The sequence below is a fragment of the Cryptomeria japonica genome, chromosome 3 (genome assembly GCF_030272615.1).
Source record: "Cryptomeria japonica chromosome 3, Sugi_1.0, whole genome shotgun sequence".
Classification (NCBI taxonomy): Eukaryota; Viridiplantae; Streptophyta; class Pinopsida; order Cupressales; family Cupressaceae; genus Cryptomeria; species Cryptomeria japonica.
The window spans coordinates 165,267,009-165,274,912 of record NC_081407.1 but is presented as its reverse complement, the minus strand read 5'-3'; positions in this window follow the sequence as shown (position 1 = coordinate 165,274,912).

Here is a 7,904-nt window from a genome sequence, read left to right as displayed (position 1 = left end):
ATGTTCCTCCTCTAGCGTGTTCCCTGCCTTCCCGAAACATTGATCAGCAAGATCGGGGGGTAGATGACATGCTAGACTAGTTACATTAGCATAGCAGACTCTCTCCCCCTCTCTTTTGTTACTTCTTCTATATGTTATTCTCATTCTTCTATTTGTCATCCTTAGTGTTGTCTACTTGAGGACGATGCAAAGCATTGAGATCTCTCGATCTCTCTCATGTTGACTCAAAAGACACATATGTTCCCTTCTTCTAGGTGACCTTCCTTGATTGGGGAATGAAGAACAATTATGCATACATACATATGATATATATACATGACTTATCATACAACATACTGACCCCAAGGAAAGCGAAGTCACCTCGTGCTTTGTGTTTTGTGTCTATTATCCTTGGGCTTATCTCACACTTGGGGGCTAAATCCTTGCGATAACGTGCTCCTTTTTCCTTTCTCATTTCTTATGTGTATCACTACGTTAAAACAATCACCCCCATTGAGGCGTGTGCGATCGCTTTAACGTAGGGGGGCATACACCCTGTCTATCCTTTCAAAGATACTTGAAAATTTCTTGGCAAACTTAGCTTTGTCTTGAAGATTTTTGGTATTTCTTTTGCATGACTCATAGCGAGGGAACCTTACTACTGACAGTCATGGTTCTTCCTCGTGATCTTCCCTTTTACTTTGTCAATCGAAGTTGTAAGATCCTTAGTCCACTGGGGGCTTGGCGTATCTTGCCTCCTTGACGTGGTGAAAGTCTTTCAACGTTGTTTCCTTGTACTTTACCGGAAGTATGAGCATACATACTCCCGCTAAAGTGGGGGCTAAATGTAGCGTCCTAAAATTGTGACACTTGCAATTTCGACTGCATTTCGGTCTTCACGATGGCGACGCAACACGCAACCTGAATGGAGACCCCAAAACTTGCTCACGACACTGAAAACTGCATTTTTTCAAGCACCCTGGCCTGAACCTCCTTGCACCCTGATGTCCCGGGAGGTGGGACCAGAGCGCCCAGCGCCCTGGTCCCTCAGGACCAAGGCGCCTAGCGCCCTGGTCCTCCAGGACCATGGCGCCCAGCGCCCTGGTCCTCCAGGACCATGGCGCCCAGCGCCCTGGTCCTCCAGGACCATGGCGCCCAGCGCCCTGGTCCCTGGGTCCTATTTTGGGCCCGGTTTCCTAAGTGATATTGGGTCTTTTTGATTGCAATTTGGAAATATACTTCCCTGGTCGGCCTAAGGTCGGGAAAATCAGTCTATCAGCCCTAAATGACAAGTATATAAACTACATTTTTCTCTCTCATTTGGGAGAGATGATGAGGAGGATATATGTACAAAGCGTGGAAACTATACTTAAGCACTCAAGCATTCAAGCATTCAAGCAATTGATCATTCCAAGTCTCCATTCAAGGCTAAGTGTTGCATTCAAGTCAAGGATTCAACCATTGAAGAGGAGATCACATACAACATACAACATACAACATCTAAACCTTCGCACATAAGGATACAAACATCCTTAGAACAAGGTATTAGTACTTGTTTTACAGTCATTTACATTTACAGCTCTTGCTCATTTCTTGGTTAATTCCAAAACTGGGGTTTGACCTAAAGGCAAACCCCTAATCCCTAACCCCCCAATCGTCTTCGCTTTTCTGTGTGTAGGTTGCAGGTACGCGGCTGAAATTGAAGATCTGGAATCCTTGTGCAGAGACGAACAGATCCGCCTTCGTTTCGCGGATTTTTCGGAGGACCGTGGCGCCGGGCGCCATCGTCCCGACAACTTTTGCTCAAATTTGCAGGACAGCGCCGTATCAACATTTTACTGCTAATTCCAGGTCCGCAGCTTCATCCTATAACCCGAACTCAGTTTATAAGCGAATCTTTATGACTTTCTATGCATCCTTAGCTTAATTTCCTTAATCAACATTCTTTACAAAAGAGGGTAGCCTTGCTTTCCTAACCCTTGAAATTCATTTAGCATCCAATCTTACATCGTGTGGGATTGAATCTTATGAGTTTCAACCCCTCTTTTGAATGTAAAGTCTTCCCCCTAAGTGAAAACCCATCGAATCCTAGTGAACCTCCCTTCTCTCTCCTTGGAGTTAGAAGAGGGGAGACCAACTAGGGTTCGACCGCGATTTTCCACTTTACACATCCTATCTCCAACGAGCATCTAAGCATGCTCCTTGCAATAGACCCTATTGTCGACCATACTATCGCTAAACTCAGCTATGCAAGATCCTCTCAATGATAAAAGGTGTCTGCCCAATTAGGTATCTCGACATGTAAACATAGGGCATCTCTAGCCCATCCTCAACCCATACCTCACAGTCTATATACGGTCTCCAAATGACCGTATCAATATCATCCAGCACCCTCCTCCAATTCTCTAGTTTGCCCAGCTTACGCTAGATAATTATACATGTATACCCATATGCATAGGGTCGACCAATCGGCCTATCCCTATCTGCAAGTGGCCTCGCTACAAGAGTGTGCTCCCAAGCCCACACATGTAGTAATTTAACCCCGACTGATAAACTCGTGTATCCCAGATACACTACCTGGTGCAAATCCCTATATAGGTGTGCTAACATACAGGATCCCCAAGCGAACCTACGTCCCTATGTCACCATGTCCTCCAACACCAATCCCTAGCTCATTGCTAGTCCCTTCGACCTACGGTCGGGAAACAAGAATCCACCTAAAAAACCTCCTAGTATAGAGGGTAGTGGAGCATAATCAAAATCTATAAACTCCTGCTAAGGGATCTCATATCTGCAAATCTGATCATCATGGAATATCCAGCGAAGAGCCTTTGTCCCATCCTCCTCCATCTGATCATATGGCAATAGTGCTTCAATCAATGGAATTCACAGAATCCGATAACAGTCCTCTGGAGTGACTGTTATCTCGCCAGTAGCCAAATGAAAGGTGTTTGTGTCACTGTGCCACCTCTCTGCCAAAGCTATCAAGAAACCTCGATTAATGATATACTGAGGCATGTCAAACAAAGAGGATAAACCACACCTCTCAATAACATCTCCATCCGCTTATGTCAAACACGGAACCAAGGACCATGGTCTCAAAAATCGCTCTCGCAACTGGAGTATGCCAAGTTGTGCCTGCAAAGCAACAAATGTCTAACATCAGTTCCAGTTTGTATCGTATGCACTAGGAAAGGAGTCCTACGCACTAAACTACAAAAATTCAAAGCAAAAAATTAAAAACATGACTAAAATCGACAAAACAAAAAGCAAACAGGGCAAAATTAAGATGACATACAGGTGCACCATATGTGGCAGGCTTCTAGTATCGGTTAATGTGCTCGAAACAGTGAGAAGCATAGGGAACCGACATTTTTGTCACTCTCCACATGTCACTCTCGCAAAAAGTCAAAAGGTGCAAATAATACAAATGAAATCACTTTTTAACTTTTTATAGGGTAAACGTCCATTAGTGTTAGTACGTGGGGCATGTATTTTGCTCGTTCTCTCGCTTTTAACCCTAGCCAACATCATTTTGGGGAGATGAATCAATTAACACGCATTAAACACAGACAAAATTAAAAAATGCGATCAAATAAAAAGCGATTATCAACTCAACAAAATTTTCAAAATCCTTGATTCATATCCCAAGGGGGCATTATCAATATCATTTATCAAATTCGGGACATGACATCAACATCTCAATAGATGACATCACATCGATCAAATTTTGGTGACACTTTAAATTTTTCTTTGAATCAACATGTGCACACACGTCACTTCAAAGAGGGACAAAATGTAGACATATAAAAATGACCACTTTCTTAAGTGAATAAGTTATTCAATTTATTTAATTAAATTCACCTAAGCCTTCCATACCCTTTAATTAAATAAATCACTTTATTTAATTAATTTCCCTTTCTCCCCTTTTAATTACATTTACATTTAATTAAATTGTTCATTGCAAATAAATAAATCTAATTTATTTATTTAAATCCCCCACTTGTATTTATGCAAGTTACATCTATTTTAGTTGAAATAAAGTAATTTATTTTAATTAAAATTACCCTTCATCCACTTGCATTCTCCTACATCTCCCACTTACCTCTCCAAACCCCCTCCTAGATTCTTCTAAACACTTCTAATTTATCCTAACCCATCCTCTAAATATTGTCACATCCCTAAGCAAAGGGAAGTCACTTCTCAAACCTTCAAAGTCTTTTAAAACCATTAAAGGCTTTATGTCTTAAACAAGTTAACCTTGAAAGTCTTCCAAACCATTAATGGTTAACTCAACCCTCTTGCATGATTAGAGACTTTTTCTCTAAATCGACCCTCATCTAACCCAAGGGTCTCATCAAGCATTCATCGCTTTGACCATGGTTATTCCTTTAACCCTTGCACAAGATTTTACCCTTTGGGTAAAAGCTTTATCCATTGGATAACCCTAACCTAACCTTAACCCTTACCTCCCAAGGTAACCATCATGTCTTCTCAAGCATTTAATGCTTCTTACATCCCCTCTCAAATAGTCTTATTTTGATAATAGTCACCATTTCATTGGTGAGAATTGTAAATATGGATTCATAACTTTCAATCCTAACCCTTGATAAGATCATCCAATCCTGACCATCCTAATGAATCAATGATGAATAGTTAGTACCAAACCAGTACTGAGAGGGGGGGTTGAATCAATACTAATAAAAACACTTTTCCTTGAACTGGTTTGATTGAGAACCCTGCACTTTGACTGGCAAGCAATAACACCAGTATGAACCAAATTACTACTGTTTAAACACAGTGAAAGACATAAACTAGTAACTCAGTTTTCCACACAATCTAACATCTTATTTCCACTTTACCCATATGGATACACTAGTAATACTTTGATAGAAATGTAAAGACTTATAGGTTCAACATGCTTTACCACTTAACAGAGAATGACAAAGCATCATATGAAAAGCATCACACATAGCGCACATATTTTTCACATGGAAACCCAACTGGGAAAAACCACAATGGGGATGAATACCCACAAGCTGTTCTTTGAACCCTTTTGAAGTCCGCTCTGTTAGGAGCCTAGTCCGGTTAAAGACTTTACAATAGGTTTTGTTAGGAACTGATCTTGTTAGGGATCACCCGGTTAAGGGATGGCTAACATACCCAGTTAAGGGTTAAACCCTATTAAAGGTTACCTTGTTAGAGGATTTTTAGAACTCAATGATTTTGAGTCACCCTGTTAAAGGATTTACTGGAAGTCGGTTAAAGCTACCCTGTTAAGGGATTTTCCAACTATTGAAGTGGTTAGAGGTCAACATGTATTACAATGATCTGGTAATAGCACTCAATGCCAATGCAGATCCGCTTCAGTTCCTTCCTTCTATACTCACACTTTGTAGGTATCTATTCTCATATTTGGTCTGGCAAGAATCACGTATCTTTGCACTTAGATACACACACAACATTTTCCAACAACCTCAACATGAAAAACAACATGGACCTTATAGGAAACAGATAAGTTGGTAGCATAAACCCTAAACCCTTAAACATCTAGGTTGAGCAATTCAGTTGGTTCAATCCTGACCATTGAACACTTTGCTTTGAATACAACAGTCTTGAACAGATCTTAAGATGTTCTCCATCGTTCATTCTTCACCACTTCTTGGAGGAAATAACCCATCACGCATTCTCCACCATTTGCAGAGACTTCGCACATTCTCGAGGTAGATAGGATCAATCTCCTTCATGCAAGATCCTTCACGCGCACAGAGCTGACGTGGCAACACAATCTATTCTTCATTACAATGCTAGCACATCACACAATGTCATCGATTGAATCACATAGGCATAGAACACTTCAACCATAAACCCTGAAGCTGAGACTACCAACCGGTAGTCATACCATATGAAACCTTGATACAAAACATTCCATTTACCAGTTCACATTCCGACATACCAATTCACTTGGACAAACATACCACTTCACTTTTTCACATATACCGGTTGACATTTCAACATATTGACATCAATAATAACATACAATATCATCATATCATCATACTCTACACATATGCCAACAATCTCCCCCTTTGGCATTGATGGCAATATACAAGCTATCTCTGAGCTTCACATCTTCTCCCCCAATACTGTAGATATCTTCTCCACTTCACATCTGCCAACAATCTCCCCCTTTGGCATTGATAGAAATATACAAAGATATCTCTGAGCTTCACATCTTCTCCCCCAATACTATAGATATCTTCTTTGCTTCACATCTTCTCCCCCTTTGACAATAATGCCAAAGTGAAGGCATAAGTATCTACATTCTACTATGTTGCTCCCCCTAAGGAGTAGCATCCTTCAACACACCAATCCTGAGAAAAATATATCAATGTAAGTCTTGATTGATGTAGAGCACACACCTTTAGTTCACCTCTTGAAGGGGTAGTACCCCTAATTCACCTCTCAAATAGGTAAAAGTAGCCTTCGGTAGAGGCTTGGTGAATATGTCTGCTAACTGCTCCTTACTGGAAACATGTTCTAGTACAACTTCTTTGTTCTGAACCTTTTCCCTTAAGAAATTATACTTAAGCTCAAAGTTCTTGGTTCTAGAATGTAAAAATGGATTCTTGGAGAGGTTAATCGCACTTGTGTTGTCACAAAATATACTTACCAGTTCATATACAAGAACTTTGAATCTATTCAATACATGCTTCATCCAAATTGTCTGGGTCCAGTTCATAAATGCTACAACATACTTTGCTTCTACTGTAGACTAAGAGATACAGCTATGTTTCTTACTCATCCATGAGACTAGTCTTCCACCAAGAAAGAATGCACCACCGGTCGTGCTCTTCTGGTCGTCCACATTACCAGCCCAGTCAGCATCAGTAAACACTTTCAAGTTGAAATCATTACTATATGGATACCATAATCCATGGTCAATAGTTCCCTTCAGATATCTCAAAATCCACTTGACTGCTACTAAGTGGGATTCTCTTGGGCTTTTATGGAACCGTGCAGCAATGCCCATTGCATGTGCAATGTCCGGTCTAATATGTACTACATAGTGCAATTTACCAATCATTGATCGGTATTCCTTCTTATTTACCAACCCTGAGTCATCCTCTTTGGATAATTTACAGCTGGTCACTATTGGTGTACCAACCGGTTTGTTGTCTTCCATTCCAAAGGTCTTCAACACCTCTTTGACATATTTGCACTGAGTGATAAAGATTCCATCTTTCATTTGTTGAATCTGTAGTCCAATGAAGAACTTAATCTCCCCTATAAGTGACATCTCAAACTCCTTTTTCATCTCATCTACAAAATCATGACTCATCTTGTCATCTTCTCCAAAGATTATGTCATCAACAAATACCTCACAGATCAGAATCTGATCTCCTTCTGACCTCAGGTAGATATTACTATCCTCACTTGTTCTCTCAAATCCAATCTTTACAAGATGGGAGTGCAAGCATTTATACCATGCTCTAGGTGCCTGCTCTAGTCCATACAAGGCCTTATGTAGCCTACACACCATGTCACTGTCTTTTGATAGGGCAAACCCATCTGGTTGCTCTATATACACCTCCTCTTCTAGTATTCCATTTAGGAATGCAGACTTTACATTCATTTGATATACTTTGAATCCCTTGAATGCTGAATATGCAAGAAGCATATGAACTCCTTCCAATCTGGCTACTAGAGCAAAGGTTTCTCCATAGTCTTCTCCTTCTTCTTGGGCATATCCTTTACACACCAATTTGGCTTTGTTTCTAACCACTAAGCCATCTTCATTCAGCTTATTCCTGAAAACCCATTTGGTGCCAATGACATTTTTATGCTACAGTCTGGGTACCAAAGACCATGTATCATTCTTTTCTATCTAGTCAAGTTCCTCTTCCATCGCCTTGAACTAGTCT